Raw genomic sequence first — 7,405 nt, forward strand, 5'->3', positions numbered from 1 at the left:
CTTTCTTTCTTTCTTTCTTTCTTTCTTTCTTTCTTTCTTTCTTTCTTCCTTCCTTCCTTCTTTCCTTCCTTCCTTCCTTCCTTCTTTTCTTTCTTTCTTCCTTCCTAATGGGGTGATGGGACCTGGACCCCTAAAAGGAAAAGACCATGTCTTTGAAAGCAACCCAGTCCCTGAATTTTCCCATATATTTCAGCAGCCCAGATCTTGGTGCCTCTGCCCAAGGGAATTGGCAGCCATCTAGATCACCTAATTAGCCTATTTGATAGTTTTGATAGTCCTTTCACTGTAGTTCTTGGCCCACCCCAGACTACCTACCACTCCTTAATCCCACCCATCCAGATCCTTTCACTATCGTTTTGTATATAAGCATCAGTTTCACCCCCATTAAGCTGCAGGCTCACTAGGAACCCTGCCTGCTCCAATACACCCTGCCTGCTCCTATTCGTGTTATAGTAAACTGCCCCTTAACGGGAAGATGGTTTGCGTGCACGAATTCATTCCATGTGAACACCTCCCTGTACTCTGACATTTCGAGGTTCTGAGCAACCCCAAACTACATCACTTTTTTCTTATGGGGTGATGGGACCTGAATCCTTAAAAGGAAAAGACCATGCCTTTGAAAACAGCCCAGTCCCTGAATTTTCCCACACATTTCAGCAGCCTAGTTCACTGGGGCTCACCAGAGGAATCTGGCCCATCTCAGGCCACCTAGATATTCAACAGTCCTTTCACAGTGGTTCTTGACTCACCCCAGACTATTTAATGCTCCTTTCACAGTGGCAATTGATCCAACCCAGACCACTTAACTCCTTTCACTGTCACATCTGGCCCACCCCAGGCTATTTAATCCCATCCAGATCTTCTCACTGTCTTTTTTTGTATATATCCCATCCATATCTTCTCACTGTCTTTTTTTGTATATAAGTATCAATCTCAACCCCATTAAGTTGCAGATTCATTAGGAATCTAGGCTGCACTATTGGTGGTACAATAAACCTTGCTACTGTGACCAAAAGAAGGCTTGAGTGCTTGAATTCTTTCCAGGTGGACCCCCCTGTACTCTTATCTTTTGGAGTTCCCAGTACTTTTCTTTTCTTTTCTTTTCTTTTCATTCTTTTTCTTTCTTTCTTTCTTTCTTTCTTTCTTTCTTTCTTTCTTTCTTTCTTTCTTTCTTTCTTTCCTTTCTTTCTTTCTTTCTTTTTCTTTTTTCTTTCTTTCTTTCCCTCTCTCTCTCTCTCTCTCTTTCTTTCTCCGTCTGTCTTCCTTCCCTCCTTCCTTTTGTCTTTTCTTTTCTTTCTTCTCTCAACATATAGGGTATCATACCCTTACCTTCCCATGCTCTGCCCAAAGGGAATGTAAATTTTAATCTCTGAAACTCTTTTTGTTTTGTTTTGTTTTGTTTTCTCTTAAAGACCAGCCTTAACCCCAAATCACTCTGGTCTCAGATCAAGCCCTACTTGGTCACTGTTTGGGCCCTGATTTGCTCAAAATGAATGTAAATAATAATTGTTTCTGTTTTGGCCAGAAACCATAAGGGTCTTCCCTTCCTAGATCTATTAAAAAAAAAAAAGCTATTCTTTGCCTCATTTTTTAAGCCTTAATCACTGAATGGGTGCTGCCTCAGTAGTACTAAGACTTCTTTAAGACTTTAGCTTGAAAAGGTCAAAGTCTCCCACTGAATCCTGGACCATCTTCAGTTGTCCTAATCCATATCTGGCCACTGGACCAAGATGGCTCTGGAAGAGAAAGTGAGGTTGGTGATTTTGCACAGCCCTCCCTCACTTAAATCTGGTTCATTTGCATGTCATGGCATCACCTTCCTTGATGTCATTGTCCTCTTTGAGAATAAAGGACAAACAGCAGCAATCTTTTTATTACTCTTGCTCGTACAAGCTAGCTTTCCTTAGTTTAAGCCTAGTCCAGAAACTGAAAGATATTGTCCTTTTCCCAGGGTTAGATATTGCTAACCCTGCTATTGCTGTAAGTTGCTTGGGCATTGCAAAGCTGAGATGAATGGACAGTATTTCTTTATGAGTTCCTCAAACTGTCTCTACCATTTGAGGTTAGTCCAATGAGCCATTTGAATGCTTTATTTTTCTGTATTTCTTCAGAGACTCCTATAAGTCTTTGGTGTTCTATGTATTTTCTGTGATGGGTAAACTAAAGGCTGTCCTCTACTAGATTTTCATGTTGTAGGTTGGGTGGGAATTGAGAACCATAGATTTAAAACTGAATGGGCCTTAGAGGTGATTGAGTCCAACCCTTTCATTTTACAAATGAGGAAATGAGGCACAGAGAGGTTAAGTGATATGCCCTGGGCCACATAGTTAGTAAACATCTCAGTCAGGATTTGAACACAGGTCTACCTTCCTTTAAGTTCAATGATCTATCTATTATACAATTCAGCCTGCCTGATATCCACTTGATATCCACTATAATACCTAACTTTTATTTACATTTCCCCATGTAAAACTCTAAAATGAAGGCAAAGAGCCAAAAAGAGATAGTGGTCCCTTTGAATCAGGCTCAAGGACCAGTCCATATGGGTACAGCTTCTGATCTCTGACCTGTGCTCAGTAAAGGAAACAAAAAAACAGAAGGTATCCTGGAACCAGACATCCAGGAACTCTCTCCTGAGTAAAAACAAACTGCTCATGGTGTCAAATCACCATTTTTTACTCGTAGGGGAAAGGAGGAAGGGAAGAAATTTCCTTCCTTAACCCCTCTCTCTTGCTAGATAAAACTCAGGAGAAAAAGTCCAAGCTGTTTCATAGCTTAAGTTCATGGATCTCAGGAAAAGGGCAGTTCTTCTGATAAAAGTCTGTCTTTCCCAACTGGAAACAAGTCAAAGTAGTTCCATGTGTCTTCTCAGTAAGTAAGCAGTAGAAATGCTCACTTTCATGGGTGATGTTCTTCAGATGACTCTAAGTAACTTTTTCATCAACTACCTAACAGATTTCAAACAAAGATATCTTGAAATATGTCCAAAATAGAACTCGCAATCTACCAAATATTCCATTTTTTTCAAAGGTACTACCATTCTTCCAATCTCCCAGGTTCATAATCTCAATGTTATCCTCAATTCTTCATCCTCTCTCACCTCACATATCCAATTAATTGTCAAGTTTCATTATTTCTACCTCTTCAACATGTCACACATCAAACTCTTTCCCTTTAAGACTCACAAAACTACCCATTAATTTCAAGGCTTCTTCACATTTCTCCTAGACTATCCAAAGACCTCCTAATTGGTCTCCCTGACTCATCTCTCTCCATTACAATCCAACCTCTGTAACAGCTACCGAAGTTATTTTCCTTACACATGGATATGAGTATGTCACACACACAGGGGTATGTAAATTCCAGTGTCTCTTGTCTCTAGGATAAAATATAAACTCTTTTCTTTGACTTTTGAAGTCCTTCAAACGTGACTCCAAAATATCTTTCCAACTTCATTATGTATTGCTCTCTTTCCTGCATTGTATTGGCATTCTCTCTGTTCTACACATGACATTCAATCTCCCATTTCAGGGTCTTTCCATTGACCATCCCCAATGCCTCAAGCATATTCCCTCCTCACTTCTTCCTCATGGAATCCTTTTTATTCTTCAAAACCAAGCTCAAGCACCACCTTCTATACAAAAGCCTTTGCTGATCTCTCCAAATGCTGATGATTCTGCTTTATTTCATCCTACATCAGTTCATACAAATTTTCCCATGTTTCTCAAATTCTTTAGGAATCTTTCCTATTTACTTTGAACTTATTACCTTGTAATTATTCTCTATATACTTACATATGTACTTATTTCCTTCCCTCTCCTACCCCAGCACCCTATGGAATGGATAGAATGTAAGCTCCTTCAGAGTAGATATTGTTTCTTTTTTAATATCTATATCTCCAGTGCCAAGCACAGTACCTAGCACCTAGTAGGTACTTAATAAAATGCCAGTTGATTGATTAACAAAGGCACTGTAATCTTGTCAGGTTGATTATGGAACTCATCAAATTTATTAGCTTCCTTACACTAAATAAAACAACTTGGTTTCAATTTGGGAACAGTCAATGTAGCACGTATTGCAGGTAGACCAGTATACTCTTGAACAACTTGATGGAGCTGTCAAAAGGTCCAACCATTCTAGATTTCAATTTAGAATTATGGAAGAAAAATGACTAAACTGTTCATAGTCTTTGGCCCAGTGATTCCCAATACTGGGCAGATTGCCAAGCTGAGTCAGGGACAGAAAAAAAAAAGTCTTTCATGTACGTAAATATTCATTGTAGCAGTTTTCATGGTAGCAAAGAACTAGAAACAAAGTGAATCTCCTTTCATTAGGAGATGACTGAACAAAACTGTGGTAGTTAAAAAATGATGAATATGGAGAACGTGGAGAAAAATGGAAAGATGTGTATAAACTGATACAGAACAAAAGAAACACAACTAAGAGAATAATATACACAATGACTACAACAGCACAAGTGAAAATATCACCGAAAGGAAGTTCAACTGTGAGTGATAGAAAAACCAATGAAGGTCCCAAAAAAGATATAATAGAAGATACATCTTCTCTCATAGCAGAGGGATGTGGGACAACTAGGATAGAATATGGATACATTGTCAGACCTGGTCTCTGTAGCAAATATTTTTTGTTTGAATATTTTTATTTGTTACAAAGGGATGGTTCAATCTGGAGGCAGGACTGTGTTGTAAAAACAAAAAAGTATCAATAAGACATTTAACTTTTTCCCCTGGTCATCAAAATGGGGAACCTTGAGTGGCATTGACACTCACATTGGCAATCTTTTTCTTTTAAAAAAATATGAAAATATTTTTAAAATGAAAAAAGACAAAACATTTCATTTTGAAAAGATAAATAGAATGGGGGATGAGGGGGAACAACCTTAGGGGAAAGAAAAGAATTTTTAGGAGCCTAAATACTCCTAGCCAGCCTTTGATCCTCCTTACCCTCTTCTTAGTTTCACAAACATTTCTCTGTTTAAATTTATCCATCATTTTCTTTTCTTTTCTTTTCTTCTTTGGCAAGGCAATGGGGATTAAGTGACTTGCCCAGGGTCACACAGTAAGTGTCAAGTATCTAGTCTGAGACCGGGTTCATCATTTTCTCCATGTGCAAGTGGAGACCCTTTCTGAGGCTTAAATCAGCACCCATTTCATAGGCTCAAGAGAGAGAGGACCACTGTGTCTGCTGAGGTACATTGCAGAACTCTTTAGGTCACTGCTGACAGAAGAGAATACCAAGGGAAGTTTCAGTGACCTGGAAGGTTTGACTACTTCCAAAAGCTCCAGCTTCTCTTCCTTTCCCAATCAGTTCTCTTCTTTGGTTTTCCTGTTTCAATCAAGAACAATTCCTCTGACGTGTTAAAAGTTATTTTCTTTTTTTTTTGGTGAGGAAATTAAGGTTAAGTGACTTGTTCAGAATCACGCAGCTAAAGTGAGTGTTATGTGTCTGAGGCTGCATTTGAACTCAGCTCCTTCTGACTCCCGGGCAGATGCTCTATCCACTGTGCGACCTAGCTGCCCCTAAAAGTTATTTTCCCTCCCCATACATGGCTATGAAGGATTTCCTTGGCCACCATAGCAGGAAATATTATCCCATTCCTTCCTTGATAGCTAGATAGCTAGATATTATTAAGGGAATCATCTTATACTGCCTGAGAGTCACATTACACTAATCAGCTAGAAAACATAGCTTCCTCTTCACCTATAGGAGCTGCTCATTTGTCTCTATACTAACTTCTCTGGGTCATTTAGAATTTAGATTACTCTTCTGCATATTTTATCACTCCAGCCAATGCCTATTTATTTTGTATGTCACTCAGGGTTATGACCAACAAGCTCACTGTTCCTTTAGGCAACTGTTTTTGGAACCACTATTCTGCTCCTTTTTGAAATGGAATGTCATGTCCTTGTGCCCAGCACAGGGATCAGCTCCTTAAAACTACAGAGTTAGACTTTCTTCTTAAAGCTGGTTCTCCTAAACTTATTCTCTCAGTAGCTTAAAGTTAAGAGCCCATCCATTGTTATTCAGTTGATAGAGAGGTGGGAGTCAGGAGGGTTTGGTGGAAGTCAGGATCATACAAACTGGAAGAAGTTCTGATTTAGGTAGGGTTAACTGACCTATGCTATCATATAATCTAGTTTGAAGGCATTGTGGTATAGTGGAAAGAGCATCAGTCAAGATGCTACCATTAAATAGTTATATGAGAATAAGTCATTCTATCTCTCTGGGCCTCAATTTCCTCACCCCCCACAATGGAGATAACTAAAAGGGTCATGAAATTGCTCTGGAAACCATATGGCATTATATAAATGCCTTATCATCCCACTAGACATTTACCCACACAGTTTCAGGTCAAAGTACAACTCTTGTTGGGATGCTGGAAAGAGGATTGGATTTGCTGACCTCATAAGTCTTCCAACTTTAAGACTAAGTGATTCTCCCCATATACACCAAAATGTTTGTAGCAGCCCTTTTTGTAGTAGCAAAGAATAGTAATAGCTAGCATTTATATAGCACTTTAAGGTTTACAAAGTGCTTTACACATGTTATCTCATTTTATCCTCATAACAACCCTGGAAGATAGGTGTTATTATTATCCCTGTTTTACAGATGAGGTAACTCGGGCAGACTGAGGTTAAGGGACTTGCCCAGTATCACACATCCAGTAAGTGTCAGAGGCCGGATTTGAACTTAGGTCTTCCTCATTCCAGGTCTAGCACTCTATCCATTGTACTGCCTAACTGCCTTAAACTGGAAATAAAATAGATGCCCATTGATAGGGCAATGGCTAGACAAGTTACGGCATATGAAAATAACAGAATATTACTATGCTGAACACAGAGGCATATGAGAAGTCTTACATGAACTGATGCAAAGTAAAGTTAGCAGAACCAGGAAAACAATATATGTAAGCACTGCAACATAAATGGAAACAACAATAACAAAACAATCAAAACTGAATGCTGTGAAATTATCATGACAAAATTTGTTCTCAAAGAAGAGATATCAGAATATACCTCCTCTGCTTCTTTGCAGAGGTCAGGGACTTTGAATGGGCCAACATTGCCTATTTTGATGTGTTGGTTAGTTTTGCTTAACTGCTTTTTCTCACTTTTGGAAATATTGCGAAATGTAGGTGTTAGAAGAAAACATATTAATAATTTTTTTGATGAGTCAATGATCCTAGGATTTGTTTGATCCCAAGACCTTGGGCAGGATTTGGGGGCTTTTGATTTTTCTGAGAGTTATTTGATCATGGTTAGGAGGCTGTTAGGGGGAGGTGGGAGGAAAAGGAATGGTGAAGCTCACTTCATATCAGCAAAGGCTAAGAAGATATTACCAGAAAAGCAACATAAAGAAGGAGGAACATTACAACTCCAAATTC

This window comes from Vombatus ursinus, unplaced genomic scaffold (assembly GCF_900497805.2).
Source record: "Vombatus ursinus unplaced genomic scaffold, bare-nosed wombat genome assembly UNPS02014941.1, whole genome shotgun sequence".
NCBI lineage: Eukaryota > Metazoa > Chordata > Mammalia > Diprotodontia > Vombatidae > Vombatus > Vombatus ursinus.